Source organism: Apteryx mantelli, chromosome 1 (assembly GCF_036417845.1).
Source record: "Apteryx mantelli isolate bAptMan1 chromosome 1, bAptMan1.hap1, whole genome shotgun sequence".
Lineage (NCBI taxonomy): Eukaryota > Metazoa > Chordata > Aves > Apterygiformes > Apterygidae > Apteryx > Apteryx mantelli.
In genome coordinates this window covers 98,059,274-98,079,228 of record NC_089978.1, presented here as the reverse complement: position 1 = coordinate 98,079,228, position 19,955 = coordinate 98,059,274, and the positions used below count along the sequence as shown (strand labels likewise).

At 37.2% G+C, this 19,955-nt stretch overlaps 1 protein-coding gene across 9 annotated transcripts in view; it reads right to left on the bottom strand.

The window, feature by feature from the left end:
* Positions 1–19,955, bottom strand: part of KDM6A (lysine demethylase 6A) — a 159,349-nt gene that overhangs the window by 138,314 nt on the left and 1,080 nt on the right. The gene's annotated exons all lie outside the window — the stretch shown is intronic.

Here is a 19,955-nt window from a genome sequence, read left to right as displayed (position 1 = left end):
TATGCTAAGAAGCAAAAAAATAAAACACCATATATTAAAAATACACTTGTTTAAAACTGTTTGCTGTGAAAAAAATTTTTTGAAAAACCTGAAAATATCTGTGAAATATTAAAGTTAAGTACTTTTTAAAATTTGCAGCTCATTGCTCATTGTATTTCCCTGCCTCTAAAGATGTAAAGACTTGGCTACTAACTTTGTGTTAGGCTGTCTCACAGCCAGGTAGCCTAAAAGGAGCAGAACCTCAACCCCATTCTCCTTACTGCCATAACACTTAGTAGTACAGTTACAATGGCACACACAGGACCGCAATGTGCAGGAGACATATATAAATTTCTCAAAATGTATTTCTTCTGTGGAGCAATGCAATGAGATAAGAGACTCTGGACCTCAGGCTCCTGCACTGGTTGTTTCACATACAGTCCAATGTACTTTCATTTTCTGTGAATCATATCAAACTCTACCTAAAATCCATTTTCAGAAATATTTAATACTGTCTAAGAAGTACAAAACTCAACTTAATGATTACAGTGGTTCACATTTTAAGTATACTTACTGGTAATAGCCTATCATTATCTCCATAATTTGCAGTGATACAATATTGGCCTTTGGACTGAATTTAATACTAAAGTATTACTTTAAATCTATGAACAAAAAAATGAGGTGAGGACATTGCAACTTCAAAACACACCTATCAGAAAGTCACAGCTGCATTCTGCAAAGGTGAACCTAAGGAGGCATATAACGGTACAACGATATACAATACAAGATGCAGAACTCTGCAGCAGACTCATTAAAACTACCTAAAAAAACCTCAAGTACATAAATTGCTGGATGCAACAACCAAGATGAGTATATACTGCCAAAATAAGGCAGACGAAAGAAAGCATACACAATTCTGGAGTTCACCAGAAGACAAATTTCAAACAAAGATAAAATGAGACAGACAATCCTGCTAAGTCTATAGACCCACAGACCCATGCTATGGGTCTATCTAGCCCAGCATACTGTCTACATATTCACTTCAGCAGCACATATCCCAAAATAATAAAAGATCATCATAGCCTTTTCATGAACACATATTCTTGAAAAAGAAACACAAGAAAAGGGTTAACATATGGTAATATTTTCCCTAAGACCTTCCCAGACTACAGTATTTTAAGTTCAGGAACTTCTGGAGCAACGATAGCACTGTTGTTCCTAACTGCTCTTAATCTATTTTTCTTCCATTAATTTCCCCAATCACTTTTTTGTACCACGTCCATTCATTTAACACTCACAGCACCTTGCAGTAAGGCGTTCTACAGATTAGCTGCAAGGAACCACTTTCCTTTTATTTGTTCTAATTTGCCTTCCAGTAGTTTCAACCCCCAAGCTCCCGGACTGTAGGATGGATTATTCCTCATGTCTTAAAGGCAGAAATATTACTATCACACCTTGGTGAGAGCTGATCTACAACATCCTATACTATTCCTGTATTTTCAGGAAAGATAAATACATTCATTGAAGAACTACAGGGCTAAGAGAAAAGAAGAGTCTCTCTTGCAACAGGAAGCTAAAACAGCTCAACTTATTTAGCTTAGCAAACCAAAAGCTAGTTCAACATTTTCTACAAATATCAACAGGACAAGCACCAGGAAAAAAGAACTATTGCAGCTTAAGAACGATGTTGACAGAGAAACAAATGTGTGTAAATTTAGACTGAAAATCAGAAAAAGGATTCTAAGAATTAGAGAATTAGGATCTTGCATATCATTTAAATGGGAACAGTAGGGGCAAAAGAACATAATCACTTTTAAGAAATAATGATTTTCATAAATGTAATGAGATCTATGACATAACTGCCTGCAACATGAAAAGGTGGGCTTCAAAAACAGCTAGAAACTCCTCTGTAGTCCTATGAATTCTTTCTGTTCTCTCTGTGAGACTTTGGACAGGATATCTGAAAGCAATTGCTATCCAAGTGTGACAGACCAATACTGATTATTTGCTCTAAAGAGTTAAACTGTGAAACAAAAGGCTTATGCCCTTGAGGCACTTCTGGATGAGAGTATCTGGTAAAGTCTGGGTAAAAGACTGAACTAACTTCTTAAGATTTTGAACTATTGCATCTCTACTGTCCAGACAGGAGGCAAACACATTGTTTGTAAGTGAAGGGTAGGGCTACAGACCCCAAACCCACCAACAGTACTCGAACTCTGCCCATCCTCTGCAATATAAATACATGTAGGATTCAGAGTTTGGATTCTCTCAGGAGAATCTTGATTTAAAACTTATATTAATGAAAGTACATAATTATTTAACAAATAAACACTCTAAGTTACTAAGGACCAAAATCACCTATTATGGCTTTTCAGATTACATTTTGTATGAAGTTTCATCATTACTCTAACAAGAGAGGTACTAACACTGTGGATATGTCAATCTCACCTAATGTAACAAATTGAAGTTTCCCATCCTCATACAAATTAGCTTTCCTTTACACAAATGTAGCTTCCTAAAACTCACTTTTGAACAAATGATTTCCCCTAAATCTGAAGTGAAGTTTTAGTTTAACAACCCCCAGAAAAAGGAGGATGAAAGAGTAAGAGTATTCACAAACCTCAGCAATCCTACATTTTGTGATATGCTTCCAAAACTCTATGTAAAACATTAAATTTGTTTTTGAAGCAGAAAACTGAACTGCTATTCTTAACTTTCTATTCTCTTAAGTTAACAACCCATTTAAGCAGGTACCCAAAAAATGGGAACAGAAATGAGACTGGATTGCACTTTATAAAAAACTTAGAATGTCTGATGTCAAATATGCATTGCCACCCATAGCATAGCACCCAATGAACAAACAGCTCTGTGACCCCAAGAACTATCAGTAATATGCTACAAGGAAAGCAGGCATTCAAGAACCATGGCAGTTACATTAGAAAGAGTATTTTTAAAAGTTTTATAAGGCTAAGCTACTTTCTCAAGTTTTCTAAACACACAGTGTTCCATGCAGGTGTGCCATTTTTCTAAGCACCTTTCCCCTGTCCCCATTCAAATTGGTAGGAGCATCCAGTTTGCTTTCTGCTGTGCAATCCATCTTGTTTTTAGATTTCTAACTTATTTACTTTTCTTTCCAAAATAGATATGAACAGCCACTGTCACCTATTATTTCAAAATGTTCTTAGCTCTCTAAAAGAGACTGCCAACCTTTCTCTCCAAAATAGAAACGTTGTCAACAAGACCAGAAGCAACTGAAAAAGAAGAAATGAATCCAGTAGAATGCACTGTTACAGTTGGTTCTTGCTTTTGATTTTTATTCAGGACTCAGTCCTGAATCTGAAAAAACTTATTACCCATTTTCATCAACCCAAGTCTGAATCTTTGTGCTCTCTGTGGCAGATCACTGGCACAGTATTTTAAATCTTGAGAAGTGCTATTTTCAGTGCAGCTGGTGCTGATATACTAATGCTACTACTTGCTTTCACTATCAAAAAAGCTATCACTGCTTAAAGAAATATTACTATCTATAGTGAAAGTTACAGCTTTCACTATCACTATTTTGCATAAAGTTCATCAGAAAATGCAATATACCTATTAAATAGGAACCGTAGCTCTAAGTTAGCGAAACAGGTTTTAAGAGGGACATACTAAATATAAAAATACTAAGTGAGAAGACCATTGTCAATAAAATTTAACACATAGTTTGTTAACTGGAATCTTGAGGGAGCTCTTCCAGAAGGTTTAAAGCAACTAAATAAACTCCTAAAAGCAGAAAATACATGTAATCATAGTGCTGTCTGCCAGAATCTGACAACAGTCACTGGGAAGCAGCTACTAGCACTCTAGCTGCATTGGGGTAGCTGCACTCTACAGTTGAAGTATTAAGCAAAAATGTATGAACTATTATGTTAGCACTGATCCAATGCAAGAAGACTTTCCCTTCAGAGATGGCGTGAGCTCAACTGCTAACATAACTAAATGAAAAAACACTTGTGTTCCTCAAGAAAACCACTACAATTTATTGAACAGACAGGAGCAAGGCTCAGGGACACTTAGGCCATTCTGAGCATCAGCAGTCACATAAGACAAGGATGGCATGCAAGTCTCAAGGCTGGTGTACAGAGGTAGACCACCAGGCACAGAGGGGGAAAAAAAAAAAGGTTTAGAAAAAAGCAGAGCTGACAGTCTTCCTAGAAAGCAGACTATGAACTGAATGAGAGGGATGCCACAGGCAGCTCCTCTTCAATGGCAGACAGTGGCAAAATGAACACATTACAGACTTCAAAAGGAGGGGGTGTCACCCATGGAGGTCAGAGTTAAAGTTATGTCTGTGGGTACTACAGTTTCATTTCCTGGTTATAGAAGTCTTGCTAAACCCAGTCTGGAAGGGCACAAGGCATCACAGGATAAAGTTAACTGCATAAACCAAACTTTTTTGCTGCCAACATTGAATTTGCAGGGCAGGGGTGGAGCAAAAGAAAGAATTATTTTTCTAATTACGACAACTGGAGTAGCTGTATTCCTGAGGGACTGCATATGACAAAGCTGTGACTAGCTAAAGGATACTGTGCTATTCTCAAACATCCCTCCCCACTCTTGAAAACTCTGCTATAGTTGAAAGGAACTTATAAGTTTCTATGCAAAAATCCTCCTCCCTTCCCTCTCCTCCCTGCCCCCCCCCCCCGCCAAAAAAAAGCAGCTAGACCTTTATCTCATTCATTTCCAGGACTCATTTACAAACACCGGCACTCACCTACTGCATGACCTCACATGTCAGATGCAACAGGTCAGTTTGCATCTGACATACAGAGTTGCGGGTGAGGCAAAATCTCATACTGCTGTACTACAATAGGAGGTCTGCAATTCAGTGCAGTCTCATGATCAAAAACATGCCACTGAAAGGTATATTTCTTAATCCAGGATAAGCATTACAAACCTTCCCTGTCCTGTGACCTGCCTATGTTTCTCTGTCATAAAGCCCGATGGAAGTAAACCTCTCATATTTCACAGGCCTGCATTCAGAGTGAACAAGTAATGGGGACATTTAAGTCCCAAACATAGTCTACTTCCCAAAATCTCAGCATGTCCCCCTTCTGCTAGTTATCGTAGTTTTAAGCACATGAGAGAAGACTAGCATGCAACTTCCTGCTTCAATTACGTAGCCCAAGCTACACACTGAATCTGACCCCATCACACACCTGACATGCCTTCCCTGCCTTGTTCAGGCACCTGCAGAAACACACTTGGCTACTTGCTCTTTCTTGTGTTGGAAATCTCACTCCTTCCCATGTGCTGTGTCCATCTGCCCTTTTTTCCCCCTTTCAGTTCAAACCACACATTGTTTGTCATCTTTTTATTCCAGAAATTAAATGCAATGCTACTTTCAACGCCTATAGCTGCTACATATGGCAAAGGTTCACATGACAGTGAGATTGGCTCACTTGATAGTTCTGGGTAGCCACACCTCTAAAGCTTTCATAAGGGTTCAGATATGCTTAGAAGGATGTGAGCTCAGGATCTCACTCACTGAAGACACGGAAACAACTCAGACCCCCAAGACCTTAGATATCACAGTATGGGCAAAAATGCAGGGCTTTTACATACTGCCCACACAGAAATGTAGCTGACACTACATCATTTTCCCAGAGATCATCTGCAGGCTACAAGCATGGAAATAAAACACTAAATACTTATACAATAGCATCCAAGGGAAAACAATTTTGAGGATCATTCTAAAATATATATTAAAAGTGGTTATTATCACAATCAATTAGGTCCTTTTTACAAATTTACTTGCTGTATTAGTTGCAAGGCACAGCAGTAGACTTAAGGAAAGGTGGAGAATTTAACTAGTAATAGTGAAAATAAACATTGTTTGAAAAGAAATTTTCTAAAGTTAATGAGGATGTGTCCCCCTCCCTCACACCCACTTATGACCACATGCAAGCCTATGACTCACACCTCTCATATATGATGATACTATGCGACAGAGAGCTAGTTACACGTAAAATTTAAGATAAACAAAACTACAATTCCAAGAAGGGAGGGGGAACACATGAGAAAATGAATCTGCTAACTTACTAGACAGGTTAGGATGCCAACATTACACAAGCAATGGAGCATCTAGCTCTGTTTCTAGATAGTCAAAAAAAAAAAAAAAGACGACTAATACAGAGCTTCAGTTTCATATAGACACTTAACTGCAACTTGATAGACACTTTTCTGCACTAAATGTCATTTGGCAATGGAAACTTCTCTCAGAGAAATTCATGCCCACTTCACCTCAATCCACTAAAACACTGCTGTGCAATAGTTTCCCAAGGTATCCCTTCTCCAAAGCTAAGAAAACTATCTGTAAACTCTGCATGCAAGGCAAGAGGTCCAACCAAAGGGATAATCAAATGCCAAGATTTCAAGATATGTAAAGGAAGAAAACTCAACACTTCATTTTTAATGTGTATTTCAATGAGTAATACAACCCGGCTTTATGCTAACAGTCAAACTAATTCAGAAGCAACACTTTAATCCCCTTATCTGACTGTGAAAGCAGAGGCAATACCACGGTACTTGCCCTAATCATTTAGTATCTGTTCATTTCTTTACTGTCTAGAATTTCTTTTATTTAAATGAATTACCAATTTACTGAATAATACAAATTTACATAAATGTTATGTCACCTTAAGAAAGTATCTGTTGTTTACAGATGTTCTTCCACCAGCCATCTAAGTAGCACTGGTCATTCCCCTCTCACTGAAGGTCTAATCCACAAAGTACATTTTCTAACGTTTGTCCAATCAAGTTAAAAAAAACATGAAAAAACATACAAGCTTATAATTAAAATGCAAGTTGATACAGCAGTTTCACCAGAGGAAAGTATTTACAAACAACAAGGGTTTTTTTAAATTCAAATTCCAGAAAGCAAAATTACATTTAAAGCTTCTTCTTTAAACTGAATCCTTCACATATTACAAAATGTGAAAAAACATAAATGGACTCACAAACTTAACTCTGCCACTGCAGCTCTATTATATTTCTATAATCTGTTCTTCCCTTTTTTAAACTTAGAAATATAATTCTTTTTAAAACTTAAAAATGTGAAGTATACTTCTGAATCGTTTCTAGAAAATAAAAAGTTATATATTTTAGAAGAGTTTCAAAAGAATGCAATACAACATATACTAAAACACACACCTTCTTTTACACACAGTTTCAGACCACAGTCCTGGTGTAGCAATTTTAGATACAGTAACTGGCAATCACCTAATTTGTGACAAACCTTTTATTATAGTTTTTTTTTTTAAAAAAAAAAGCTCTGAAAATGTTTCCTTAAAAGCTAACATTTCAGAATAGTTTCCCTCTAGAGAATATTTTATCATAAACAGAGCTGAATTCTGTGCAGTCATTGTACAGTACAACATTATGTACTTTTCACTGGTCATTTGAGATGACTGATAGAGATATCACATTGTCCTGATCTCTAAAGTACATTACTTAGGACCTGATCTGTCACTTTCGTTCCTTAGAAACATGGAAGATACCTGTTAAAAGTCAAAGTTAATACAAGCAGTATCACAACACCATATGAAGGCCACAGCTACAGACAGCATCCCCACTCTACAAAAGTCAGCCCTACTCTACCAAGCTCTGTCTGCACATACACCAAGGTAAGAAAAAGTCAAATGCATTGGTTCAACCCTCTAACTAGAATACCAATAGAGAGCTCAAACTGGTTTTGATTTTGACATTGCACGTAGCAGCACAATTATACCAACAGAAAAACTTCTGTCAGCATACACTGTTTCCTCTTACATTAGGAATTGCTGAGAGAGAGAGAGAAAATGCCAGCATAGTCCAAATAGGGCTCAAGTGTTAACATAACCACCAAGAAATTATGGGAATTAGACAGGATACTCACTCTAAGACTTAAGTACCAATATTTACAGCTATTGATACCTACTATTCGTCAGCAATGATGGTTTTTTGGGAGTTTTTTGTGGGGGAGGTTTTTTTTGTTTTTCTTTTAAGAAGTGGGCAAACAGTCCTAGGCAAAAGATCTCATCTACTACTAGTTCTTATCTACTTATAAGAACACATGAGTTAACAGATTTCAGCAATGACTTGACAAATCTGGAAAGATTCTCAAACGATTGGGAAAGTTAGGGGGAAAAAAAAAAAAAAGGTCATCAGAGCAGAAGGGTGTGCTCTTTCTCCTTTCCTGTTGTCTGAAGTCAGAGAGACCTGAAGCTGGTCATTAATGAATTGCTTGGAATCAATTTGTTCCAATTTTGAGTTTTGATTCTGGAAGTTAGAAACCCCTGAAGAAAAAGATACGAAATGACCTGTAATTGGACTTTGTTTTCCCGTTTCAGTTGATAAGTCAGCATATCCGTTTACCCCCTCTACTTGAGATACAGTTTCCTGGTGTTGGAAAATTCCAACCTACCTGTGCTGGAGAATCTTCAAAATAAGTAAGTTCTACTGCACTGGAACCAGGGCTTCACTATTTAAAAAGTTTCACTCTAGCCTCATTACAAAAAATGAAAATAATAACAAAATTACTGTAATCTCCAAATATCAAAAAGCTTTCCCTAGAAAAATCTCTGCTGCTTGTCCAGACAATCTAAAGTGTCACTTTTATCACTAAATACAGAAATTGAACCAGAGCAGTCAGCCAAAACCCAAAGAAAACTTTGGGGCGGGGCAGCTGCTAAGCCTTCATAAGAAGCACAGAATTCCTGAGCTGCTCCTCAGTTTTAAAAAATAGTCTCCATATATGCATCTGAATCCTGAGAGCTTCTTGTGCAAAATGACTGTTCTACCCATTTTCACTTTCTCAGGAAGTTTGTTTTCATCTAGAAATCATAATAAGAATCAACCATTCCATCATCCTCTGCAACTGAGTAGCAAATACTGGTCTAAAGAGGACATAAACTATTCCATTCTTTCAAACTATCAAGGACTTGGCTTAATTAGCAATTAAAAGTGAGCAGTACAAAAGAATCCTTTCTCACTGGATATAATGGCGTCATCATTGTTCTCAGATTTTTGGCCACAATGCAAAACAAGCTCAAAGTTTGCCACTGGCATTACAGGAAAACATCCTACCATTCAAAAGCAAAAAAAACAAGCTGCCATGGGGAAGAAAAATCAGCTAATAAAGAAAAATAGTACTAAAATTACAACATTTTTACTGAAAGAGAACAGATAGATTGCAATATTCCAATTCTAGATTTTTCCTCATACAGTTTTGAATATATCTATATTCTCTGATAAACTCAAGACAATCTTCAAGATCAGGCATTACAGCCCTAGGCAACAGTCATATCTCTATCATGCACAGTTACCTAAGGAATCCTTGCACATCCTTCCACAGTCCCTCCAACTGTCCCAACTACATCCATCTCCCCCCTACAACAGATTTCTATTATTACAGTGCAACTTTAGCTTTGCTTTCCATTTTCTTTATCACAACACATATCTGATTTCCAGATCTCTTTGAAGCATTAATACTTTTTTCAAATTATTTATATCAAATAAAGTCAAAAATGCCTTATATTGAGACTAAGAATAGACAAAACTTATACCAAGAAAACAAAGATGGACAGCATATAACTAATCCCAGAAAACTGTCAAAACTAAGAGATGTTTTAACATATGAACTTGCTAAGTTAACAGGGCCTTTGTAAGGCTGAAAATGTGACCATATTCTATTTATTACTTAGCATGGACTCCAATGGTCTCTGTGACCTCATCTTATTTAAGCAGCAACACTGAGCGCCGGTATGAGCGTGCCTCTAAATCCTCCCTACGTACAACTGAAAGGCGTTAAATCCACTCCAACTATTCATTATCTCCACTCAGTAACTACAGTTAAGAAAGCCTATCATCACAATTCAAAAATCTTAACTCATTATTTACATTACATGTGCTCCTACACTGAAGGTATATTTGAGGATTTTCTAAATGAGGCCAGAGGACGCTGGTGCAGATACGCATCTCCTCCCTACCTTCTAATGTTGAGGGTTTTGTTTTCATAAATTTTTTTGGATTTCATCACCACTTAAGCAAAGTATAGATGAGTATGTACTGTTTTGATTCACAACTAGCTTAACAACAGTTTCTAATTAGGTATTTTTTTCAGAAAGTATAAAAAGTAAAAGCTATATTCACCCTTCCCTTTGATTTAAGGGACAAACAAAAACTCATTCCTCTTTAAAAAAAATTGAGAAATAATTTATAAAATTTCCAGATGCTCAATAAAGAAGCACAAAAAACCTTTAAGTCTAATTTGTAAATCTTTTCAACGGGTAACACTTGAGATCAGGTAGTCCATCAATGACAGTCTCTCTTTCATCTTCGAAAATTTACAATGTTCAAGTATTAATAAAATCAAAGTCAAAGATGGACTTGAAAAAACTTCCAATCATTAAAATCTAGAGACTTAGGCCTATTAAGAGAGAGGAAAAATACATGAATAACAACACATTTCTATGCACCACACAGAAAACTAACAAAGCACCAGATTTTGAGATATACAGTGTGCATCACCTACCCTTAATTACTACATTTATAACATGCCCAGAAGTACTATTGAAGTTTACCAACTAACATATTCAGTTTTTATACTTTATTCTTCATAGTATCATTCCACTTTTCCTTTCCTATCAGATTGCTTATGTTATGTTTTAAATGTTCTGTAATGGATGTTTTCCATTTTTCTTATCCTCCCACTTTATCTTGTACTCCCTTCTACACTTTGCTGCATTAACATTTTCTACATCAGCATCATTCTCCTTCACAGAGGCTCTCAACTCCATACTTAAAACTATTTCTTGCCCTTTAACATATCCACCTACATCTTCTATACTTGCTCAGCTTTCTTTATCCTTCAAATCCAACGGCAACAAAACACGACACGAGAACAAACACGTGACAGTTTCCTTCTTGGCCTTCTTTTTCACCTTGAAGAGCAGCAGCACAGGATTTCTTTGCTCTTGCCCTTTTTGGAGGAGGGACAGCAGTAACAGATAGGCATTAACAGATGCATTGACCCCACTGTCTAAGGGGTTGCTTCCTCTCCCATGCCCTACTTTTGTTTCAAAAATGAGAGAAAGCAGAGGCACTGCTATATTCAAAACTTAAAAGATATAACTCTTCTTAAGCTATTCATGAAGCACTCAACCTAGATCCCTCAGTATTTTTCTCCGTTCAGAGCCATATCTACAGTGGCATAAACCAGCTTCACCAAAAAGATTTAGTTTTCTTCTACACTCCTCTCAACAGATATTCTGGCACTCCTTGCTACTGCACTTATGTTCAGATTTGTACCTATGCTAGGTCTCCTAGGGGCAGCCTAACTTCACAAAATGCTAGGTCTTTCCTCAGAGAAGGTAATGAAGCTAGGCCACTTCACCCCTTCCTTCGTCTCCAAAAGCAACATAATCCCATCTACATTGCTTCCAAAACACATACCATTCCCTAGCCTCCTAAGAAAATCAGTGAGTAATCCTTTCTGCTTCAGCAGTGGTATTTACACATATCCCTTTCAGAAACTGTCACACTAAGCAAGACCCACCCTAGCCTCTCAAATCCATCTCCCTTACAGCACTGGTAGGTACTGCCTTTTTTGAGTCTGCACTATAAACTATTGGCTACTTAAAACCAGTGAGTTCCCCATTTTTTACTAGCTTATTTTTAAGCTGATCAATTTTCCAGCCTGATTCATCATGCAGGCCCAAAAGCAGTTACACCAGCACACATGAGAAGTAACACAGGGATAAGAACACACAAACAGTAGTTAAGAAAACTCTGTCACCTAGAGAAAGAAAAAAACACCACATAAAACTAAAGTCACAATTTCAGTTCATCATTCTACTCTAAACTCCAGGACAAGTTAATTTTCAAATCATACAAGATGGTAAAAATAGTGCTTAAATAAAAAGTCAAAGTGGCAACTCTGATGGAAGGAACACAGAACTACAAAAAAGACCTACCGGCTCTATATGAGATGTCATTATACTGGATCCTTTGACTAAAATTAAAAATGGTATTCTGAAATCGTTCAGAATTGTAAAATTCACAAAATGCCAGAAGAAATCTAATGAAAAGCATATTCACAATTTGATCTGCTTTAGAATTTAATAATAAATCTATACTGAAAAGTGAATCAGAGTCCTCAAAACACTACTGCGAGAAAAGGAAATGGGACTGACTTAAAGCCATTTTAACAAACAACAATTCATTTAACAACTTACCACAAAGGAAATCCAAATGTAGATATACAGTGTTCTGGTTGTAATTCATAACACACTCTTAGTCACTCCCCCTACAAAACTATAAGTGAGCTCTTAATGCTGCATCTAAATTAAATAAGTTTCTTCTGTGAACACTAGGTAGCAAATGCAAGAACCATAAAGGAAGCTATCTAGTCAAAACAGTTCTGACTGTAATCCATGCATCCTCTTATACTCTGAAGTGAAATTATCTGTGAAAGAATATTATTTAACTCCCAAACAGTATACTTTCCTATCACTCTTTAGATACAAAAAATAGTATCCAATAAAAAAAAGTCCACTGCAAAATCTGGCTTGACACACTGTAGCCGATTTGAAACATGTACCATTCAATAGGGTATATTAGGTCCACAAGCAAATTTTATTAAATGGGACACATTACTATTTACAGTATCAAAAGAACTATTCTTGAAAACTGACTTTGTCTAAGTCCTTAAATTGTACAATTCAAGAGGACAACGTGTACAACTATTAAGGCTATTTTTTATTGTGCCTATCTGTAAATCAAAAACATACATAATAAAGTATTTAACTCTTTTCTCTTAAACAACTTCTCTAGGCTGATAAACTCAGATTAGACTACAGCAAGAATAGATCCTTTCTTTCTTCATAATGAAAATAATGTTCTGTAAGCTACCAAGATTGTGCTCTCAAATACACCTATACAAAATCCTGGCAGCCTTCTGTCAGGCTGCATACAGGACAACACACTTTGTTTTTTGTTTTTTGTTTTTTAAACTACAGAGAGTATTCTGTCAGTGAACAGGATTAACATTGTTATACATTTGTAACAAAGATAGTCAACAGGTCTCTGTAATAGCACCAAGAAAACAAACTAGTTCAAAACCACTGGTATTCTGAAGTTCAGCGAGTATCACTTCAGTTTTTAATTATTTAGATAGAGTATTCAAATGTTACACTTCAGACACCATAGCTGCAGAAGAACCTCATCAAGAAGAGAGACTTAAAACAAAAAGTAACTTACATAAGTTGTAGATGTGAAACACAAGATACAGGTCTGAAATTAAAAGGCTGAAAGATGTATACATATCCCTCTATTGTATTCAGAGTGAGCGTGGATTAGCTTCTGGTATTACCTGAACAAACACTAAAACCTGTCACCTAGCTAAACAATGCATTCACCTCTAAAAATCTCACAACTCCTGCTTATTTCATTTCTACAGAAGTTGAGCTAACCCCTTTACAACAGTAACTAGTTTTTATACAACTTTTAATTTTCACAAACAATTTTCACAAATAAACACTTCTTCCCATTTCAATCTGTTGAAAATATTATAAAATCCCTCTCATCACCCCAAAATCATATCAACTGAGGAGCAGGAACAGCAGTATTTGTTCACTAACCACTGATCAATGTGAAGCCTAAATCATGAATCTGTAAGGCTGGAAACTAAAGCTTAGCTTCTCCACAGAATGTTATATTGCCTAATTCTCAACAGGATAAAGAATGACAGTGGATTATGGCATATAATTTTGGCACTGAGAAGTCTTGTGATAAATATTAATCACTATAAAATCACTTTACAGCTGTAAATATTTTTAATGGTTCCCCTTAATCTTCATACCATTGGACTAACGTAATTAAAACAAATGATTCTAAAAGCACAAAGCTGTCCAAGTATTCAACATCTACTGTTTTCTAAAATCATACATATAAAACATATGGTATAGCTTTTAGATGATGCTTTCAACACTTTAGATGACAACAACACTTGCAGATAGTCTTGCCTCTATAATTAACATGTCCACTCAACCCACTAGAGTGAATAGACAGATATAAAGGCTGGCAAGAGTCAGAAAGCCATGCCTTTCACAAGCAGAAAGCACACCTGAATGTTATGGATGGACAGAAGCTTGAGATTGTCTGTTTGTTCTTTAGACACTGTACCTAAGAGTTTTAAGAGTTTGTAAAGCTGGAATCCACTAGTATCATGATCCCCCAAAGGATCAATGGAAGGATCACAGTGGTTAAATTATTGGAATAGAATTGAAGAAACAAAAACCTCTTCCATCCTTGCTGCAGGTTTTCCTTATAGCCTTCAAAAACTATTTATCAGAACCTCAGTTCCTCAGCTGTTAAAATACAGTAATACTTCTCTTTCTTCTACATCCCAAATTGCTGCCTGCCGTGTCTATTTGATTGTGAAGTCAGTATAGCATGAATTATCTTAATCTATGCATACGTATCACTTAGAAAAATGGATCACTTCAGCCTCCACAGACTCTGTAGACTAGTTCTTAAAAGCTACAACATGTAACAACGCTTATTCCATAAGAAACATGAAAAGCTACTAAAACAAAGAAAAATCTTGTACTATATTTCCTATTAATAGTCTCTTAATAGCTGACATAAAGCTTACTGAAATGCAAATACCATTATGCTAGTTGTCTTGCAATCTTTACACTTCTACAAATTTGTGTTGTTTGAAGAGATTTGGTTCCTCCTTACCTTTTTGCTAATCTATTAAAATGAAAACTGTAAAAATTTATAACAGCATTCATTTCCTTGCCCTCAAGAAGTAGTAACAATATTACACTTTAAACTTAAGAAACATTCAAAACATTCAAGAATATTTCAAGAATGTAAGTTTTAAACAATAAAATACACTATTTCAGAAAAATATGCCTTAAATGTTAGTTTTGAAAGTGTTAAGACATTCTGAATATCTAATGCTTGTGTTAGAAGTAGTGTATAATGCTCATTAAAAAAAAAGTAATTTATAATACCAGATGAAGTATTAATACTACAAACATCATAAGAAAATAGCCCAGTCTTTAGTACCAAAATAGAGAAATACCATATAGCATGTTTTTAAATAAAAATATTTTATTTTTAAAATATAAATATGGTACAACCATGAGCATTACAATGTGCTCAATCATTACCTTCATCGGATCCTAAAAAACCCTACTCTATTAGCATAAAACACAAACTGTATACAAAAATTTAGAAAATCCATACACTAGTCCCAATTATCCTATCAATAGTTAAAATTTTTACTTCGAAACTTTCAACTTCCAGACACCTTCAAAAAGGGTTAGAATACCAGTTCCACCCATATCACAATTTCCAAAATGTTAACCAATTTGAACTTGTTCCACATTAATGGAAAGTATGCTAGAAAATAAACAAACAAGATATGCAGAATGTGTTAAAAAAAAAAAACTATAAAGGAACAGCTCAGACATAAATTTACAGAAATTAGAGAGGCTGCCCACTTCCTGAAATGCTTTACAAATGTCTTGTGGTACCAATTCCCTGTTTTCCAATTCCTAGCACCGCCACTGTATTAGGCAAACATTGTAATTAGTTTTTAAAGCAATATTTCTTTGTTTTGATGTAAACAAATTAACCCAAAATGTTTTCAAAAATATTAAAAAATACCTTTACTACATCTAGACTAATCTACTAAAATGTTTTCCTTCATAATTATTTTTCAAACAGTCTGTTATAATTAAAACTAAGGATGTTTAATTATAGATTAATAGAAAATTAACATTAATGTCAACACTAAACGGACAAAGTCAATATATACTAATTCACTTGTCCAGAGCTATTTTTAAACAAGTAACACCTACAACTACAAGAAAGATGAGAGAATATTGTCACTATGCACTTATTTTTTATGCTTAATAAAAGCACAAATGATCAATTTGTCATTTTTGTCAACATGCGTGGCCTTTGCACAAAAGGTATCATTTTTAAAAACACAGCTGAAAAACTAAAGGGCTGCAGAACCACAAAAGGTAATACAGACACCAAAAAAAACTGTATAGTACATGGAACTACTTCATCAATCTCTTTCTACTCAATCAATTTCTTTGGATCAATAGACTTCAACCATCAATACTTTTAAATACAAACATGTTTCATTTTTTGTCTGTAGGATATTACAAACTGATTAAACTCAATGAACAGAAATTACCATACATCTTAAATCCAATAAATTATATAAGCTATATCAATGTGCATACGTAGAAAATCCAAATCTACTATATATACACTATAGCTTATTAAATGAAGGTTTGTCACTGGAAGAAAAAAAAAAATCAACTTTGGCTAAACACTGGAAGTATCATAAGGAAAAAAAGAAGAAAAAAAAAGAGAAAGAGAAAAACTTTCTTTGCAATTCACTTCCAACATGAAATATGCTTCCCCTCCCTGTGCAATCTTTAAGCTTCATTTCCTGGGAGAACAAACATCTTCCTGGGAGAAAGAGACATCAAGATACCAGGGGGTTGGGGGGGGGGGGGGGTTGCTCCCTCACATTAATGTTTTTGTCAACTACAAGAGCACTACAGCGAGCACTCTCAACTGCACGAGGTTAGTTAGCTGCATTATATTTTCAGCGTTTCAACCAGCTTGAAAGGGATCTCTCCTAATTTCCCTCTCCTCCCCCCACAAAACCACACTAGCTGCAAATATTTTAAAAACAAACATACATTGCAAACTATGATTTTCAGGCTTCATTTGTGGGGGGAAAAAAAAAAAACAAAAAACACACACACACACACATTTTGGACAACAGAAAATTCTATTCCTTTATCACACATGTACATCATTAGAGAAAGTTTTGATTTTGTCTGGCTTATCATGCATCCAATGCATGGATCAACAATACAATATTCCTGACCTTTAGTCTATAGCTCCACTTCATAAATATTGTATAGATCTGATGTCATATCTGCTCTTTTGATTTGTTACACCCAGCTCCAATTTAGCTCACAGTACTACAGTCACACATCCTACAAAGCAAAAGTACCAGAAAGGTGGACTCCAGTCCAGATCTGGAGCATGAATAAAAGCCACAACTATATTAAAGTTCCAGACACGACAGTTCATCTATCCCTGAAAGAGAACCCAGATTTCTTATTATTTGACTCTGTCAGGGTGTGGCTTCACTGACCCAGAGTTCCCACTGCTAAGGCTACGTGAAATCTCCTGGTCGGCCTGATAGAGCTGGAGCCAACGCACTGCCTCCTGCTGAGTGAAGCCCAGGAAAAGCTAAGCAGTCCCTCATAACGTCAAATGCCCACAATACAATCCTGTTGCTGCACAAGTACTTGGAAGCATAAAGGAGCAGTTCCCTCAACACTTGCAACCCAGAATTTCACCTCCCCCATGCTCAGTCTCCAAAGATGTGTAAACTGCTCCTACCACCTTAAGCGCAGGTAACTAGGGAACACTGTCAGGCGCACACAGAAGAGATGCTGCACTCTCCTTTTAAAGGGTTCAACAGAGAAGGTACTATTCTTGGCATTAAGGGGAGCACCAACACATTTTTGCCTTTGTGAAGGATTCCTGCAGAAACATGACTCAATGGCTTTCCTTACATGCTATACTTGCACATAAATCTCACATAATTTTATAATGGCGTGTAGGTTTTTAAATCACTCAATTAGGATTTCATAATTATGGAGCCTAGGGTCTTTGTTAGCTGTTGTTGCTCCATGCACAAAAGGAAAGATTTCATTACTATCACTCCAACACCTGTGCAGTAAATGCACATATATATGGCCACACTTTCTACAATAAAAATGACTGTTACATGGGATTAAAATGTTCTAGTAGATTAACTACTCTAAACCTTCCCCTGCAATGTAGATTTTACAGAACCTATGAGGCTTCACACACAAAATAAAGAAATTCTGTTTAAGAAACAAACATCTTAAAAAAAAAATCCTACTTACTGATAACAGTAATTGAAACATGTGCACATTCCCCAAAGGTAAAAAGCACAAACAAAACTGAACCTGTTTCAAGCAAAGAAATTCCTTTGAAATATCTCTGTACTGAACAGTAACATTTTAATCTCTCCACTTCCTTAATAATCTACTTTTCTCAGTGACAAGTTTTACCAAGAACATGCTTCACAAGTTAGCATGCATTTTCAAATGTCCAAAACAGTCAGAAAAATGAGGTGAAATATCAAAATACTTGCCTTTTTTATATTTGCTGTGTGAATTTATATATTGATGTAATAAGAACACACAAAACATTATTTCTAGAAATATACTTCAGAAATATCAAAATGCCCCACAACTTCTGTCATGGTACACACACTGTCTGTAAATTCTAAAACTTTAATCAACCAGCATAAAAAAGAAAATGCATGAAAGGACTCAAAACTCAACCGACATGCTGAATTGCCTGCATTACTTAGAGTATGCAAAATAAAACTTAATCTAGCGATGTTCTGTGACAGACAATCTAATTATATATGATGTTTTTATTTTCCAACTGGCATCCCTAAGCCCCATCCCAAAGCTGAATACCACTCTCTATAGTATTTTTAGTAGCATCAACAGCATCCACAGAGTAGACATTAATTCTAGTCCACTAACAGTTTACGTATATTATTTTACTGGTCTGACGTGTCACTCCTACACCTTTTTGATTTATCCGAAGCAATATTTTTATAAATAACTGAAAATCAAGATGAAATGACAAGATTTTGTCAAATATAAGCACAAAGAAAAGTGTACATGCTTTTCCTTCCATCCCTCTCCCCACCCCCCACGTCCTGACATTCAGCTTTTTCAATCATGCCTGAAATAAACATCCAAACACAAGTAAAGGCCTAGTCTACTGATTTCAACACACTTTAGAGTTAGGTCTTCAGACCAGCCAAGAACAGCAACAGAAAAAAAATCTTCATATGAAAATACTAACATACGGCATGGTCACAACAATAGGATGAGCAAAGTGTCAAATGCAAAGCTACTGACAGGAACGAGTCAGAAAGCAGGAAACCGAAGAACACAGTCCGCTGCTTCAACCGTGTGATATTTTAATAGCTTGAATTATTCTGTTACACGCATGTTTTCTTCACGTTTAGTCTTTAGATACGACCGGCAGATACTCAGCCTGCAGAGCCTTTGTCAACAGCTTATAGATGGGCAGCCGAACGTGCTACAGGTTGATAAGAATGACACCAGCTCTGCAAACGCCCTGCCTGCAGTCGGAAAGCACCCAGGAAGAACTTGCAACGCGCAGGAGAGTTTTCCCTCAACATTCACCGGGGGCTTCACGCTCCAGGCGACGTGCACATTCGTTCCCCGTATTTGTTTCGTGTTTACCTCCCCCCCCCCGCCCCCTTTCTCCTCCCTGTCCGGCCATCTTGGGCCGACAGGAGCAGCCATTACTTAACTAAATGACAGGGCCAACAACTTTTCGCAGAAACAAACATCTCTCCAAAAAGGACAGGCAGGCTCCAGCAGCCTGCGGGCTGTCCCGCTCCCTGTCAAGCGGCCCGGCAGCGGGGATGGCGGGGGGCCCCGCGAGCAGCACACGCACTCGGCCAGCGACTCGCACGTTGGCGGCGGCCGCACCGGCGGAGTAAACAAATCACTTGGCGACTGACTCCGCGAGCCACGCAGCACCCCTGCCGCCACGGCCGGCCCGGCCCGGGCCTCGCCCCGCCGCCCCCCGCTCCCAACTTCGGGGCAACTTCTCCCCCGCCCCGCCCCGCCGCGCCGGGCCGCGCTGCGCCGCGGCGAGGCGAGGCGGGAGGCGCAACGGCCGCCGGGCAGGGCGCGCGCCGCCGCCGGCCCCCGCCGCGCGGGGCGAAAATCACGAGGGAGGGTCCGGGGAGAGGCCAACGTCAGCAGCGCCTCGCGCGCCCCCTCCCCCCCGCCTCCCTCCCTCTCTGCCTCCCTCTC